At 35.4% G+C, this 18,139-nt stretch overlaps 1 protein-coding gene across 4 annotated transcripts in view; it reads left to right on the top strand.

Annotated features, from left to right (window-relative positions):
* Window positions 1–18,139, top strand: part of Ptpra (protein tyrosine phosphatase receptor type A) — a 125,339-nt gene that overhangs the window by 14,704 nt on the left and 92,496 nt on the right. Inside the window, exon 2 of one of the 4 annotated variants that reach the window (XM_077800311.1) lies at window positions 5,375–5,469. The exons of 2 other annotated variants lie outside the window; for them this stretch is intronic. The gene's annotated coding sequence lies outside the window, so the exon portion shown is untranslated. Of the gene's footprint in view, window positions 1–1,732; window positions 1,786–5,374; window positions 5,470–18,139 lie in introns of those variants that run through there. One more of the 4 variants, XM_077800312.1, reaches the window with a different exon arrangement.

Genomic DNA, 18,139 nt, shown 5'->3' with positions numbered 1-18,139 from the left:
CTCAATGGCAGATTCCATGTCCAGAGTTTGTTTTGCTACCTTTGTACTTTTTTTTCTTTTTTCAAATTAACCCTTTAATCATTCCCCCAAATCAATTTGGATTTTGTGTTTCTTTCATATATTTTTTGTGAGGCCTGTTATTTTAATTTTGGGAGTTGGATTGATTAGGGTTGCATGTCAGGTTTTGTGAACTTAGACAAGATACTTAACCTTTCTGAGTGTCAGTTTCCTCACCTGGTAAATATCTGTCTTTCCTTCCTTGTGGTTGAGTCAGGATCCAATGTAGCTATTTGAATTAACACAGTAACATTTTACCTTCCTCCTCTTTTTTCCCCCCCTTTTTGGTAGCAGGGCTCTTTACCACTGAACCACGTCCCTAGCACTTTTTAATTTTATTTTGAAATAGGGTCTCATTAAATTGTTGAGGGTCTCACTGTGTTGTTGAGGCTGGCCTTGAACTTGTGATCCTCCTACCTCAGTCTCCAGAATTACTGGGTTTACAGGTTTACACCATCACCCTCAGCTCCAGGAAAATGTGGTCTTGGGATGGGGGGATAGGAAGGGAAAAGAATTGAGTAAATGCAATAAACTATGTGGTCTTTACTTTTTGAACTATCTTTCCCTTAGTTGTATGACACACTGTCCTCATTTTTTCCTATGTCTCTGGCTTTTCCTCAGCTCCCTCATACCTTCCTTCTTAAGACTTAGCAAGATAGTCTTCCTTCTTAAGACTTAGCAAGATATTCATCCTCAGCCTTGTGTTTCATGTGTTTCATCTTCCTTGCTAATCAAGAGAAATTGGTCTACAGAACAGATATGGTTGATAGCCAGCAACCTGCTTGCCTCCTCATTGGGCTAATTCCAAGTCTCCTATGATCTACTCAGAACTGACCTCATCTTCCCTTTAAATATGTTATTTTTATAATCTCTGTCTTGATGAATGGCATAACCTAGAAACTTACACAGAAAGCTTGGATGATGATGTTCGTCTGGTTGGTAATACATTTTTTTTTTTTTTTAGAGAGAGAGAGAGAGAGAATTTTTTAATATTTATTTTTTATTTTTTGGCGGACACAACATCTTTGTATGTGGTGCTGAGGATTGAACCATGCCAGGCGAGCGTGCTACCGCTTGAGCCACATCTCCAGCCCGGTGATACATTCTTGTCCATCTTATATCTTTAGTATTTCTCAAATTAGCCTACTTTTGCCCATCTCTTCTGTCCATTAGTTTAGGCTGCTTCTCATGTAGATAACTGTTGCATATTCTCAATTTTCTAATCATTACTACTTCCTTGTTCAAATTTGTTGATCACGTGACTGTCACAAGTGATCCTTTTGACTTTCTGATCTAATCACAGCACCAGTTTAAGATTCTTTGAATAAAATCCAAACTCCTTAACAGAACAAGCTTTGGGGATTTAACCCCTTTTAACCCTTTTCCTGAGCCCGTTGACTGTTGCCTGCTGTGTTCTTTCAGGCTCTTTGCCTTTGGATGGACTGCCCATCTTCCTCTTTCTTAAAAAGTATTAAAATTTCTTAGAAAGCATCTCCTTCAATGAGCATTTCATTACTGACTGCCACAAGACTGACTTCAGTATTGATCCTGTGCTTATTTCTATCAAGTCACTTATCTGATTGTGTATAATCCATATGCTTATACTGTATGATTTTTTTTTAAATGGGCAAAGTACTTTTTCCCCCCCAAATATACATTTTTTTTTTAATTGTAGGTGGACACAATACACCATTCTAAGGCTTGAACTCAGTGCCTCACCCTTGCCAGGTGAGTGCTCTACCACTGAGCCCCAGCCCCAGCCCTCTATGATAATCTTTACATCAACATGTGCAAATTAAATGTTTTATACTCATAGACGAATCCTTATGGCCAAAATGTTAAGTAATATGTACATTTATTGAGGCATGGGTTCACTTTACTTGCTTATTGAATTTGGTGGCAGCAGAACTAAGTTCACCTCAGTATTCAGTGAACGTAGGTAGATAGCCTCACTCAGCATTAAATTCTTTTTAGTATTTCCCATTTTAGGCATGCCACAACTCTTAAAAAAATCATTAATACTTTTAGTGTGAAAAGTGATATTCAGAAGGAAAAATTAATTCTATTTTTTATCTAGTCATCAAGATATATGGGAATCTCACATCAATTATGTTTTATTGTGTTTTGTAAAATAAATCATGATATCCCCATTTACTTGAAATTTTTTTTTGTGTGTGTGTGGTTTTTTTGAATGTCAGAATTTTGTTAGTTTTTCTGCTACACTGGTTGCTCTTTGAGGACAAGGACTGTGTGACTTGTTTTATAGTCTTCTTCTTTATCTCCAGCTCTAATGTAGTATCTGCTTTAGAGTGGGAATGAAGGATTTCTTGCAGTAGAACCATATTAAAGACCCTCTGATTTTCGATTGCAAATTGGTAACCTTGTGAAACAAATTGGTATTTCTTCTAAATGAAAAAACACAACTTGATTATTAGGCATAGTCCAGGTACCTGGTTCCAGCAACAGTGCTGTGTGTCTTGCAAGGCAGCCAGATAGCGTGACTGTGAGATGGAGTTTGTGCACGCTAACTGGGAATTTACCAACTCCAACCCCACATGTTGGGGATAGAACCCAGAACCTTCTGCTTGGTAGGCAAGTGCTCTATCACCCATCCCTAAATGGACATTTTGAGGAACTAGGGATTGCTTATATTTTAATGACAGTTCAGGTTAGAAATATTTATATCATATTTAATTATCATTTAACCATATTTAATCTTTAACTGTTTTTTGTTCCCCAGATGATATGGGGACTTTTTTCTTTTCTTTCTTTTTTTTGTCAAATGGCTACTTATTCTTGCTCACACATGGCTTATGAAAATCTGCATTTTGTTTGTGAACTCTTTTACCCTGCTTTGAAGCATAGTCCAGAACCTTTTTCTTCTTACCTCTTGACCTTCAAACCCAATGATTATTGCTTTTGATCCTATTTGTCTCTATTCTAGATGTCTTGTCACAGATGTACTTCCTACAAGAGGTTATTTAGGTAAATAGTATACTATATTTACCATAATTAATATTAACATATTGAATATTAGAGAAAAGTTAACAAGGATTTGAAGTAGTTTCATGAAAGTAATTAAAATAACAGTGGTGGGCTGGGGCTGTAGATCAGTGGCAGAGTGCTTGCCTAGCATGCATGTGGCACTGGGTTAGATCCTCAGCCCGCTGTAAAAATTTAAAAAATCATAAATAAAGGCATTCTGTCTACCTATAACTACAAAAAAATAATAACAGTAGTACTTCCTTTAAACAATTTTTTTTAATGTGGTGGAGATAATAGCATGGCCAAAGAAAGAATTTAATTATTTTTGGTGTTATGAAATCTAACCTGTAGGTTGCCATTAGAGCGTGACAATTATATAATAAAAAAGCAAAAAAAAATTTTTTTTCTCCCAATACTGGGGATTGAACTCAGGGCTTTCCATTCTACCTCTAAGCAACACTCACAGCCCTGCTTGTTTTTTATTTTGAGATAGGGTCTAAGTTGTCCATGTTGACCTTGGTGGATCCTCCTACCTCAGCCTGGATAACAGGTGTGCACTACCATGCCTGGAAAACCAGAATAATTTTGTGTGAGGTTTATTGAATCAGAAGTATTTGGTTCACTGTTCATCTATTTTAGAATTTGTATTTTCTAGTTTCTAAACTAGAAAATACATTTAAACAAAAAATTTTAAGTCTCTGTAATACTTTCAGAACTCATAAAATTTTGTTTTCTTTTGCAGTGTTGGGGATTGAACCCAGGTCCTTGCAAATGCTAGGCATGCACTGAGCTATTCCCAAACCCTTCATAATGTTTTTAAGATGTTTTTTTCTTCTCTTCACTTCACTTCTTCCCCACCCCCCCCACCTCCTTATTTAAGTCATACATTGGTAACTCAAATATATCTTGGAGCCCAGGCAGGAAGTGTGAATGAGAAAATTTTATCTGTTGGGTTCTGTGTTACATTGGGGGTTTTATAGTCTACCTAAAGTAGTATTTTGTTGTTGTTGTTTTGTTTCTTTAAAATTTTTAACACATTATGTAACGGATTTGTGACTTTCATATTAACTGTGAAAGAACTATTAAAGATTGCATAAAATTTAGTTTATGTTTCTATTTGAAACTGAATTCATTAAACAAAAATTTAAGTAATTATACTATTATTCTTTTATACCCATCTGAAATAATATTTACATAATAATAGCTCCTTAATTTTCCCAGGTACATTTTTCCCCTTAAGATTGCTTTATGTATTTTAATTATTCATTTTCATGTCTAGTTTCCTGGTAGTTTATTGAGGACTAAGAGCGTATTTATTAGTTCTAGTAGGAGCTCAATGCATTTATGTTAACTATTGCATAAAGTAGCAGGCATACATTAAACAGGGAGAGATTGTTTAAAACTAAAATGTGAGGGTAGTCTAGCATAACATTTCTTTCTTTTTATTTGTATGATGATTTGGAATACTGTGTCTGTACTATTTTTTTTTTTTTTTTTTGCGGGGGGTTGGGGGCATCAGGGATTGAACTCAGGGGCACTCAACCAATGAGCCACATTCCTAGCTCAATTTTGTATTTTATTAGAAACAGAGTCTCACTGAGTTGCTTAGCACCTTGTCATTGCTGAGACTGGCTTTGAACTCCTGCTCCTCCTGTCTCAGCCTCCTAAACTGCTGGGATTACAGGCATGCACCACTGTGCGCAACTGTGTCTGCCCTAAATTTTACCTATGTTTCTTGGGAATCACTAAGAATGTTAATGATGATACATCCATGTTGGGTTTGGTTTTGACAAATCTCTGCACACATGATGACCAAACAAGTTCATCACAAATATAGCTAATGATACAAGAAAAGGTCTGGAGCCAGACATGGTGGCACATACCTGTAATCCTAGCAGCTCAGGAGGCTGAGGCAGGAGGATTTTGAGTTCAAAGCCAGCCTCAGCAAAAGTGAGGCACTAAGCAACTCAGTGAGACCCTGACTTTAAATAAAAAATACAAAATAGGGCTGGGTATGTGGCTCAGTAGTCAAGAGCCCCTCAGTTCAGTCCCTGGTGCCAAAAACAAAACAAAAAACTGTTTTTGGAAAATATAATGAAATTTTAGTATCCCTTGAATGAAGAAGGGATTTGGAATTTGCACACCTCAGTTTTGTTTCTAGCAATGATGTTTCTAGCAGTACTGATAGTCACAGATCTCTTTGGGTGATTGTTTTCCTTTTTCTTCTTCTTTTTATACTACTGGGGATTGAACCCAAGGCCTCATGCATGTTAGGCAAGTACTCTACCACTGAGCTACATCCCAGACCTTTTTATGTTTTATTTTGAGGAAGGATCTTGCTAAGCTGAACAGGCCTGGAACTGAAATCCTCCTGCCTCAGCCTTCAAGCAGCTGGGATTACAGATGTGCACCACCGCTTCTAGCTGGGTCAGTTTTTTTTTCATCTGTAAAGTGATAAAGGACTTGATCATCTAAAATTGTTCTGTCCCTAAAATGATCTAATTCTAAAATGCTGTAAATTCTAAATGAAATGTTAAGACACAGTGAATGACCTTATCTCATTCTAAGGAGAGTTTGAGTAGTTTATTGAAATATATGTAATACTTTGTGTGCAGGCGTGCACGTGCATGTGTGTTAAAGAATTCTAGAAAGATAAAGAAGAAATAGGTAGTAATTACTAGGTCTGGTAGGAGGGACCTGGATGGCTGGTGGGAAGAGATCTTTTATTTATTGTACTTTCCTTTGTGTTTTTTTAATTTTATAACATGTATTTGATTATCCATTCAATAAAGACAATTTAAATATAATCTTGTATCAACAGTGAGACACAAGACTTACTTGTTGCATATATAGCAGAGGGTAGATGATATAGCCTATTCTTAAATTTATTTTTATTTTTTATTTTTTACTTTTTTGTTAAAAGCTAACACATACACATTATTAGCCCAGGCTCACATTGGGTTAGAATCATCAATATTAGTATCTTCTACTTCCACTGTTATCCTACTGGAAGGTCTTCAGGGGAGTAACAAACATGGAGCTGTAATCTCTTATGATAACAGTGCCTTCTTGTGGAAATCCTGAAGGACCTGTGTGAGGTGGTTTTACAGGTTTTTTTGTTTTTTGTTTTTTTGGTTCCCAAGAACAGTTAACCACTGAGCCATATATCTCCAGACCTTTTATTTATGTTTGATTTTGAGTTGCTTAGGGCCTTGCTAAGTTGTTGAGGCTGGCTTCCAACTTGTGATTCTCCTGCCTCAGCCTCTCCAGTTGCTGGAATTACAGGTTTGTGACACCACGCCTGGCTTATTTATTTATTTTTTTGCAAGTAGAAGGCGTACACTCTAAAATAACAATAAAAGTACAGTAAATAGTTATTATCATTATCAAATGTTACATACTCTACATAATTTTATATGCTATACTTTTGTATGACTGACAGCACAATAGGTTTGTTTATATCAGCATTACCATAAACGTGAGTAGTATGTTGTGCTGTGACATTAAGATAGCTACAACTTGCCACCAGATGATAGTTATTTTTTTGGCTCCTTTATAATATAGGGACCACTATTTCATACGTGGTTCATTGTTGACCAAAACGTTATTGAGGCACATAACTGAATATATTATACATAAAAAAAAGAGTAAAGGGAAAGTAAGGGTGTATTGGTGGGAACCAGTCCAAAACTGTTAGTATAAAAAAACAAAAAAACAAAACTGTTAGTACAGAGAATACAGTTCATTAGATCCTATGCATCTGTTTATTTTGGTGGTGGGGATTGAACCTATGGCTTTGTGCATGCTAACACAGGCATTCTACCACAGAGCTACATCCTGAGTCCCCCATGCAGCTATTTAAAGAAGACTGTATATTGAACTCTCAAGTTATAGTAGCCAAGAAAGAGATGCCAAGAAATTCACTTGACTTACAAGATAAAATTGTGAAAAGCAGCTTTTTCTGGCACTAAGATTTGAGGCATTTTTATCTTTTTTTTTAAATTGTCAATGGACCTTTTTTTTTTTTTTTTAAGTTGTGCTGAGAATTGAACCCAGTGCCTCACACATGCTAGGTGAACTCTTTACCACTGAGCAACCTCAGCCCCCATTTTTATCTTAAAAGAGGTGTTATGAGCTATTGTGGAAGATATTTTCAATAACTCTACAGTCAAATTGCAGTGTCCTCAAATGGAGGTCCTTTGTTATGTTTTGGAGGGAAGTTTCTCTGAGTGGACCCTTTTTAAATTCTTATAGTCTGATATACAAGCATATAAATGGCTGCCCACTTTATAACTACTGATTATTGCCATAAATTTCAGTGTTCATGTTTGCTTATCTGTTTAGGATCATTTGTTATATGATTATATATTTCTCTCACTTTCCCTTTTTTCCCCCTTTGGTGCTAGAGATTGAACCCAGTGCTTGTGAGCACATGCTCTACCAACTTTGTTTGTGAGTAGTGCTGGGCATACTGTGTGAATAAAGGTTTTGCAGTTGTTTGAAATGGGAAAGTAGCAACATTAAGGCATACCAAGCAAAAACAAAAAACTGTTAAGGTAGTAATTACTGTCTTTATTGTAAGAGATGTTTTACTTTTAACATTAAGTCTATTATCGTTAATTTGAGTTTTATTAATTTTATATTAATTTATATGTATGTTTTAGTTCTACTGTAGTTGAACTGCCCCCTAAAATGGATGTGCTGGAAACTTAATGCCCTATGTAACAGTATTAAGAGATGGGACGTTGACTACCCCACCTTTACCCCATCCCCATACTGGGGATTGAACTCGGATGTTTCATTTTTTGCTATAATGTGTATATTGTGTAGCTTATGTTGATATATAGAGTTAACATTATTTTACTAATATACTGTTTTCTAATAAACTATATTTTACTATATACTATTATTTTACTAAAATAATAGAGATATTAATATTGAGAAAATGTTGCTGGTACTTGGGAGGCCGAGGCAGGAGGATTTCAAGTTCAAGGCCAGCTTTAGCAATTTTTCAAGGCTCTATTCAACTTAGTGAGACCCTGTCTTAAAATAAAAAATGGAAAGGACTGGGAATATAGCTTAGTGGTAAAGTGACCCTGGTTCAATCCCCAGTACCTAAATAAATAAATAAATAATAATTGAGAAAATGTTTAACTTTATACATGTTGAAAGTGGCTCAAAAACTTTAAAAAAGAATCAGTTGCTTTAAAAAAGGTCTCAGTTAATATATAATAACAAGAAAAGGGCTGAAATTCACCTTCATAAAAATTTCTAAAGCATATAATTAATTATCCCTTATAGGAAAAAAAAATAAAAACATTGGGATTACAGAAGAAAACCAATTTAAATGAAAGTTGGGTGACTTTTAAAGCATTAGTTCTATTACTCATCTTTCAGTTGTTTCAAATTTGAACTTTGCATGTAAATGTCTGCCTGTGTCCCCACCCAGGTTTCACCATCACTGGTGTTCCTGTTAATCCGTTGAGGAAAGGTTTGGAATTGAGGGATAAACTAATTGCGAATACCAGTGAATGCTGCAGGCTACTTACCAATAACCTCCTGAGTGAGATCTGTGTCTTGTGACTGGATCAGGTACTACTGCAGGGCCCAAACTGCTAAGCATCAGGAGAAATGCAGCAGGAATAGATTTCTGATAAAAGAATGAATTCAGTCAGCACAAAAACTGACAGGTTCTGTAGCTATATGGCAGGATAATTTTATGTTTACATATATTTCTTATAAAAATATTTTATTTAGGGGCTGGGGATGTGGCTCAAGCGGTAGATTGCTCGCCTGGCATGCGTGTGGCCCGGGTTGGATCCTCAGCACCACATACAAACAAAGATGTTGTGTCCGCCGAAAACTAATAAATAAATAAATAAATATTTTTTAAAAATATTTTACTTAGTATTGGGGGGTGTATAAGCATTTTAAAAGGGGTTTACATCTTTCTCATTTGAAAAACCCTGCTGTAGTGATCTGGTTGTAGATCTTCTAAGCAGATTTCCCCCAATCCCAAACCTTTCCTCAATGGATTAACAGGAACACCAGTGATGGTGAAACCTGAGTGGGTAATGGAGTACAAGGGCCACCTGGTATCTGTAGATGACTATATGAACATACAACTTGCAAATACAGAAGAATACATAGATTGTTGATGAAGAGGAGGATGGGGAAATAAGAATAGCACCAAATGAAAGGCAGTTTTCTACGTGTACATCATTTCTCATAACTGAATTTTGTTGAGAGTTAGAAAAAGAAACTTTGAAATTATTTTAAAAAATTGCCGATTAAGGACAATTTTAACTTACTTTGGAAATTAGAGTAGTCAAAAGACAACATACCCTCAAATAGGTGGCCATTTCATCTCTACATGAAGCAACTGTAGGCAGGACTAGATGGTTATCAAAAAGGATCCTGAATACTGGGTGTGGTGACTCATGCCTGTAATCCCAGTGACTCGGGAAGCTGAGGAGGATTGTAAGTTGGAGGTCAGATTCAGCAATTTAGCAAGGCCTTAAGCAACTCAGTGAGACCCTATCTCAAAATAAAAAATAAAAAGGTGGTAAAGCGCCTCTGGGTTCAATCTCTAGTACAAAAAAAAAAAAAAAACAAAAACAAAAAAATACAAAAACAAAAAACAACCATGGGAGTGTGGGGAGTCTGACTGCTTCAACCCACAAATGACTGACTAACCCAGGCCTCCATCCTTCTCTTCAACTGATAGAGCATGATGCTAGAGAGTTTAATCTGAAAAAACATTAGAGTTCAAAAACCCACTCACTTACTTTTATGGCTAATGAAAGATGCCTGTGATTTGCTGAATTTCAAATAGTGTCATTTCCTGGTAAGTCCAACAGGACAATTCTTTTGAAAAAGAAAACTGTAGCAAACAAGAGTTTTAAAGTACTAAGGAAAACTGTTAGATATTAACTTCAACTTTCAACAATTATTTTTGGGTATCAAAACAAAATATATCAACTGAGAGGATAATTTCTTTTTCTTTTACATTCCCAATAATTCTGATAAGAGTTTTAAAAGAAGGATGTAAGTAAGGGTTTATATTTCAAGTTATATAATCCATCTGGCAGGATTATGTTGAATCCATCCCTGTGATTCTTAGGGAAAGTTTGATTGTAGATACCACTTATCAGATTAAGGAAGTTGCCTTCCATTCCTGTCTGAGAGAATTTTTTTTATTAAATGTTGAATTATATCCCATGTTTTTTTCTGTAGCTAGTGGTAGTCATGGTTTTTCTTTAAATTGGCAATACCATCAATCAATATTTTTTATGAGAAAATGGTGTTTTCTTTAAAAATTCATTACTTTTTTATTGTAGTGAAATAAACATAAAATTTATCCTTTTAATAATTTTTTAGTGTACATTTCAGTGTATGTTCACATTAGCATCATCCATTTCCAGAACTTCATCATCACCCAAACTGAAACTCTGTATCCATTAAACCTTAACTCCTTATTTCTCTCTGGCCTAACCCCTGGCAACTACTTTTCATTAATCAGTTTTTAAACTTGAACACAATTTGGTCATGATATATGTTACTTACTAATGGAGTCAGATTATTGATGTCTTGGTTAGTTGTTTTTTTTTCCCCCAACAATATTTCAGACTATTTTCTAATTTTCATTGTGATTTTCTGTTTTAATCCATGGATATGTATATGTCTTTTTAACTTTCAAATATGTTTTTTTTTTCTAGTTACTTTTTTGTAATGGGCAAGATTATTAGCATTGTGGTTAAAAGTATATGGCCTATTCACATTCAGATCTTTAAAATTGTAAGTTTTTATCTGCCACTTGGCTTACTACACCCTTTACCCAGATTCCACAATTGTTAAGATTTTACCAATTACCTTCTCTTATTTATTCATTGATAAGATAATTCTGAATCATTCGACAAATAAGTTGTAGACATAATGCTCCATTTATTTAAAGACAAGGGTACTCTCTTACATATCCATACCACGGCCCTCTCCTTAAGATCAGGAAATGAATATTAATAAAATGCATTTAATTCACAGGCCCCACTCATCTCACTCATCTCTCATTTATATCCTTTGTAGCAAAAACACCCACCCTCAAACCCCTGAGAAAACAAAGAGAAAACCTCTTCACTACTTTTTTTTTTTTTTTTTGGTACAAAGGATTGAACCCGGGGGCATTTAACTGCTGAGCCACATCCCTACTCCTTATTTATTTATTTGGAGATAATACCTTTATTTTATTTATTTTTATGTGGTGCTGAGGATCTAACCTAGCGCCTTGCATGTGCTAGGCGAGTGCTCTGCCACTGAGCCACAACCCCAGACCCCATCCCTACTCCTTTTTATTTTTAGACAAGGTCTCTCTAAGTTACTTAGGGGCCTCATTAAGTTGCTGAGGCTGGCCTTGAACTTGTGATTCTCCTGCCTCAGCCTCCAGAGTTGCTGGGATTACAGGCATGCAGCACTACACCTGGTAGCTACTTACTTCTTTTATTTCTGATTCAGGAACTATTCAAGATTATGCCTTGCATTTAGTTATATCTTGTCTCTTCAGTATCCTTCAGTCTGGAGTGTTTTTTCAGTCTGTCTTTCTCTTCAATGATCTTGACATTTTTGAAGAGTAAGCCAAATACTTTGCAGAATATTCCCCAATTTGAATTAGTCTGATGTTTCCTCATGAGTAAATTTAGGTTATGCATTTTTGGCTAGAATATTGCAAACCTAATGTTGTGTTCTCCCTGTATTGTATCAGGAGGCACATCAGTTTGTCTCATTACAGGTTAAGTTCAATTTTATCTTGGTTAAGATGTCTGACAGGTATCTATAAAGTATTTTATGCTTACTAATTAATAAGTAAACACTCTATGTGGGGATGATACTTTAAAACTATATAAATAGCCCAGTTGTCTTCAAATTTCCACCAACAAGTTTTCGTATCCATTGATGATTTGTCTCTGAATCATTTATTACTGTGCTTGTTGCCAGATGGTGAATTTTTAAAAATTTCATCATTCCTTTTGCATTCATTGTTTGACATTTCATTACAAGGAAAAGCTTTCTGCTTTCTCTTCTTGTTGTTTTAAATCTTTAAAAAAAATGCCAGCATGGGCTCATGAATTCTTATTTTATTCACTTTTCACTTATTTTAATGTTTCAAATTGTTCCAGATTTGGCCAATGGGAACTCTTTCAAACTGGCTCCTGTGTCCTTTTTTTCATGTCCTCATCATTATTTGACCACTTTCTTTCACCATACTTTTTGGCACAATAAGATTTTTTATACTTACACGTTAGCTTGTTTCAGTCCTGGAATCAACCATTTTATCAAAGAGCTTTTGATCCTTCTATTAGAGAATGCATTTAGAAAATAAGATCTGATTACTAGGTATGTTCCTTGCTACTGGTGTGTCATTGCTCTTCTGCTGAGGACAGAAGTAGGATATTGTTGTTTTTTTAAAATATGTTTTTAGTTGTAGATGGACCCAATATCTTTATTTTTTATTTATACATTTTTATGTGGTGCTGAGGATTGAACCCAGTGCCTCACACATGCTAGGTGAGTGCTTTACCACTGAGCCACAACCCAGCTCCTAGGGTATTGTTTTAAAATGTACCTTGGATTTAATGTATAGGTGTGACTGAGTGATAACACAAAGAAGTCAGTACCATTGAAAGTTTATTCCTCACAATTTCCTAGAAACAGGAGGCATACCATGTGTACAGGACCGCAGGGAGTTTTCAGAAGGGAGGAGCAGCTAGAGGAAGACATATGAATGAGAACCTTTTTTACTATAGTGGTGGGATGTTGTTAGGTGGTGACATGTATCCCTTATTAGGCAAAAAACAAACACAGATATTGGGGTCTATGGTTGGGGCTTTGTAATAAGATTTTAGCATACCCTCCAAAACATAGGAATGGTATGAACATCACCAACATTGGCTGTTATTTTAATCCATGTTTTCAATATGCCAAATCATCAATTACAGACTATCAAAGAGTATTATTATAGGTATATATGCATGTCTGTACATTCATGTGTATATAAACATTTACAAATATCTTTATCTGCCTATAAACATTTTAAATGTTAATATTTTATTCAGAAGACTTGTTTTAAATACCTGTAAAACATTCATCTGTCTATATCCCTATAAATATTGAAAGCAATGATTTTTCCAACACTGTGGGATTTTTAAAAAAGTCTTTTTCTGTTTGTGTTACCTCCTTTTCTGACATTGAAAAATCTGGCTTTCATCCTTTTTACTCTGTCCCTCTGTAGGTAACTGTCTCCTGACTGTAAGAGCCCTCCCCTTGTCCTCAGTCCCACTGAATGTATTGGTTGAACACTTCTGAAGTTCCATGAGCTGTTTTTTAAATTCAGTCTTCACTTCACATGGTTCCAATATGCAGAAATTTCCATTATCATGCTTTAATTAAATAGCACCAGTCCCCAATGTTAGTAAAATGTAAAATATAGCTTGTGATCAGGAAGTTTCTCCAAAATTTTAAAAATTTACTCTTACCCTATGGTAGCTGATTAATACATCATTAAACACTACTTAAACACTGTTCAATTAGCTAACTTTTTTTTTTTTAAGGAAAATTACTGTCTTTGCACTGCTTTCAGCTGAACTTTACATAGCTCTGCATTTCCCTGTGTCAGTTCCTCTTGGAATGGTGGGTGGGTAGCAGAAGGGAGGATATGTACAATAATGTATTTTTAGTTCTTTTGAAAAGAAGGGTTGCTTCAGCCATTGCTATTGATGGCAGGAAGTATATTTATAGCTCCAGAGAAGGGAAGGAGGGGTGAAATGAGTCCTGGTTTAAGAAAACCTGAGAGGTTGTACTTCATTTCATTAAAATTAATTTGCACTTCATTGTAAGTTCTTGCCTTAGAAATGTAATTAAAGGCTGGGGATGTGGCTCAAGCGGTAGATTGCTCGACTGGCATATGTGCGGCCCAGGTTCGATCCTCAGCACCACATACAAAGATGTTGTGTCCGCCGAAAACTGAAAAATAAATATTAAAAATTCTCTCTCTCTCTCTCTCTTTAAAAAAAAGAAATGTAATTAAAATGAATGGTAACTTATTGTATTTGGAAAACTCTTTCATTTTGAAATTTCAGAGTATACAACACCTGCAATAAAGGGCCCTTTAGAGCAAATAAGGATGTACATGAAAAATTCAGGTGTTTGTTAGCATGCAGTTGAACAGCAAAGATATTGAGGGATACTAAATATTTACCCCAGTTAGACATTATTCATTAAAGTCTTATTAGTACAGCTTCTATTGTGATTCATTTAAAGAAACCAAAATAGTGTATATGAATCATAGGATACTCTCAGTCATAGGATAGTCAATTTGAGATTTTCCACTAAGTACAGACAATTTTGTCACAACTTTGATTGGGACAGGACTTTTGCCCATGATTGTCATAAGCAGTGGGCACATTAAATACAAGTTAAATTATTCTGAAGTTTCTTTATTTTCTACTACCTTTCTTAGTTGAGGGAAGCAATGAATTCGTTTCCAAGGATACGCCTTCTCTCTTAGCCGGTCTCAGATTGATGAAGTCATGGAAACAAGGCAGTAAACTCATTCTTGGCATCTGCCAGCCATGGTCTGATCCTTTTTTTAAAAGCATGAGATTCTTTAATAATACATTTTGGGAAGGTTGTTGCCAAATGAATCTAAATCATACTAGAGGGGGGTTGGGAATGTTGTTGAATTGATTTAAATGAGTCAGGTGTTAATAGGTTGCTAGGTAAGACTTTAATGATTTAACTAAAGTTGTTTGTCTAAATAGGATGATCTATATTAGAACAACAAATATTTAGTCCTTTTTAATATTTAAAAACACTCCTAATTATAATTTGAGGATATTGTTTTTTTTAAATGTCACATGTTATAGATGTGCTGAGCTTTTATTGAACACAATGAAGATTTTTAACTGGTTAGTTAAAGCCGATCCACTAATGAAATGGAATATAAAATTATTTTGTGGATTCTAAAGCTGGAATGCTTAGGTTCAAATCTCATCTCTGTTATTTGTTTAGAATGTAACCTTGGGCAAGTTACTTAACATCTCTGTGCCTCAGTTTCCTCATCTATAAAATAGGATATAATATTAGCATTGGATTGTGGTATGGAGTACAAGCTGCATTATGTAAAAACAGACCTAATTTATAGGGAGCACTCAGCAAGTGTTGACTGCCATTCACAAATGAGAAGTGGAATTATCAATGAGGTTATAAAGGCTAAAAAATAAATTCCAAGATTTGTACTGAATTCATTTATGAAAGACCTTTAAAAGAAGGAAGGTGTGTTTGACATGGGTACATTTTTTAATGTTAGCTAGGGTAGTGGATTTAGGAAGCTCTTCTGTACACCAAATAATAAGCTCTCTTTTATCCTGTTTCCCTTTTAAAGATTCAGTATTAGGTTTCCATACCTTAGCAAGGAATTTTTCTTTTTCTTTTTTTTTAGCAGCCTAAATAATATATATATTTATTTATTTTTTAAAGAGAGAGAGAGAGAATTTTTTAATATTTATTTTTTAGTTTTCGGTGGATACAACATCTTTGTTTGTATGTGATGCTAAGGATGGAACCCGGGCTGCACGCATGCCAGTCGAGCATGCTACCGCTTGAGCCATATCCCCAGTCCAGCAAGGAATTTTTCAGTTTGGTAAGGATTGATTGATTAGCACATGCTAGGTATTCAAATCACAAAGGGGAATAAAACACATTCTTTTCCCTAAAAAATTTCCTGTTTTGGAGGGTATGAATAAAGGAGAGCAAAGAAGAGAGGATGACCTGTTGTTATAAAACTTAATTCATTCTGTTAAGTGCTACACTAGTAGAAAAATTAAAAAAAAAAAACTTAATAGAGACAGAAGAGAACACAAATTAATAAAAAATATGTAAGACATATGAAGAAAATTCTAAAGTTTTAATAAGAGATTTTTAAAAATACAAATATTATAAAGGTATTGTATAGATGTTAATTCTCTCCAAATCATTCTGTAGATTTATTTAATGCACATTAATTTGTAAGCCCTGGGTGGGGGGTGGTGAATGTTTTTGAGAACTTGACAAATTGCCTGAACAGTTCCTTTAGAAGAATATATCCAGCTGGGCATGGTTGTACATGCCTGTAATCCCAGTGCGTTGGGTTGTGGTGGAGGAAGGAGGATCATGAGTTCAAAGCCAGCTTCAGCAACTTAGTGAGCCCCTGTCTCTAAATAAACTGTAAAAAGGGGCTGGGGACCCTAAAAAATAACAAGATCATGGCATTTGCAGGCAAATGGATGGCATTAGAGCAGATTATGCTAAGTGAAGTTAGCCAATCCCTAAAAAACAAATACCGAATGTCTTCTCTGATATAAGGGAGGTGACTCAAAATGGGGATAGGGAAGAAGAGCATGAGAAGAAGACTACCACTAAATAGGGAAGAGAGGTGGGAGAGAAAAAGAGGGAGAAGGGGAGTTGCACGGAAGATGAAAGGAGAATCTCATTATTATACAGAATACATATATGATGTTATAATGAGAAAAAGAAAAAAAAGTGTGTCATATTAGATTGGATAGAGAGAAAGGATGGGAGAGGAGGGGAGGAGTAAGGAGGATAGGAAGGGCAGCAGAATAGAATTGACAATATGATTGATGTATGTACATTCCATGTTTGTATTATATGTTAAAATTCATTCTGCTGTCATGTATGACAAGAAAGAAAGAAAGAAAGAAACAAAGAAAGAAAGAATTAAAAGGGGGCGGCTGGGGAGTTTGGCTCAGTGGTTAAGTGCCTTTGGCTTCAGTCCCTTGTACAGAAAAAAAGAATACATCCAACAGTTGAAAATTTTGAGAAATTTTGAAACAGAAGGATAGTTGGTAGGCAATAGAGGGGAGAAGTATATTTAACACTGGATCCTCCAGATAGCAAAATATATTTGAGAGTTAGATTTGGCATTTGTTTTAGAATAAACAAATAAATAATTGGAACAGAACAGGAAGTTCAGAAACAGACCTGGATATGTGTGTATGTGTAATTTACATTCTCAACAGGAACATGCAAGTGTTCCCAGGTGAATGTAGCTTGATATTAGAACACTTGCCTAACATGCCTGGGGCTGGGACCCTGTATTCATCTCTATTAACATATACACACATGAGTTCCAGTTCTTCCACATATTTACCAAACTTGGTATTGCCAGCCTTTTAGTTTTTAGCTATTACAAAGTGTGTAATAGCTAAAAACTATAAAAACTGGTTTTAATTTGCATTTTTTTCCTTTTTTTTTTTTTTGCCCAGTACTGGGAAGCAGACCCAGGGCTTTGCATATGTTAGGCAAGGGTTTTACCACTGAGCCACACCCCCATCCCTGATTTGCATTTTCTTAAGAGTAATGATGTTTATTGCACACTGCATTTGTGTGTTTGCTTTTTTTGAGTGTCTCTTTCAATTTGCTCGTTCTTGTTGAGTTTTTGTTTGTTTGTTTTGGTTTGGGTACCAGAGATTTAACCCAGGGGTGCTGAGCTCTATCCCTCCCTCGCCATTTTTATTTTTTAGTTTGAGACAGGGTCTCACTGAGTTACTTAGGGCCTCACTTAGTTGCTGGCATTGAATTTGAGATCTGTCTCCCAAATTGCTGGTGTGTGTCACTACTCCTGGCTGTTACGTTATTTTTGTTGCTGAGTCTTAAGGGTTATTTATGTATTAGGGATGTATTAGGGATGTAATACATATTAGGGATGTAATTCATTAATCGTGTATATGTGTTACAATTACAAATCCAGCCTGTGTATAGCCTTTTGTTGTTGTTGTTGTTGTGCTGAGGATTAAATCCAGGGTTTTGTACAAGCTAGACAAGCACTGTACCACTGGGCCACTTCCCCAGCTCCTTTTCTTTGTTCCTTTCTTCTTTTTTTAATGGTACAAAAGGTTGTTGTTCTTTTTTTTTTTGACCCTTCTAGGTACTAGGGATTGAATTCAGTGCCTTGTATGTGGTAGGCAAGTGCTCTACCACTGAACTCTATCTCCAGTCCTTTTTTCTTTTCTTTTCTTTTTTTTTTTTTTGAAACAGGATCTCACTAAAT

The sequence above is a fragment of the Urocitellus parryii genome, chromosome 6, assembly GCF_045843805.1.
Source record: "Urocitellus parryii isolate mUroPar1 chromosome 6, mUroPar1.hap1, whole genome shotgun sequence".
Lineage (NCBI taxonomy): Eukaryota > Metazoa > Chordata > Mammalia > Rodentia > Sciuridae > Urocitellus > Urocitellus parryii.
This window is presented reverse-complemented; position numbering and strand designations above follow the sequence as displayed.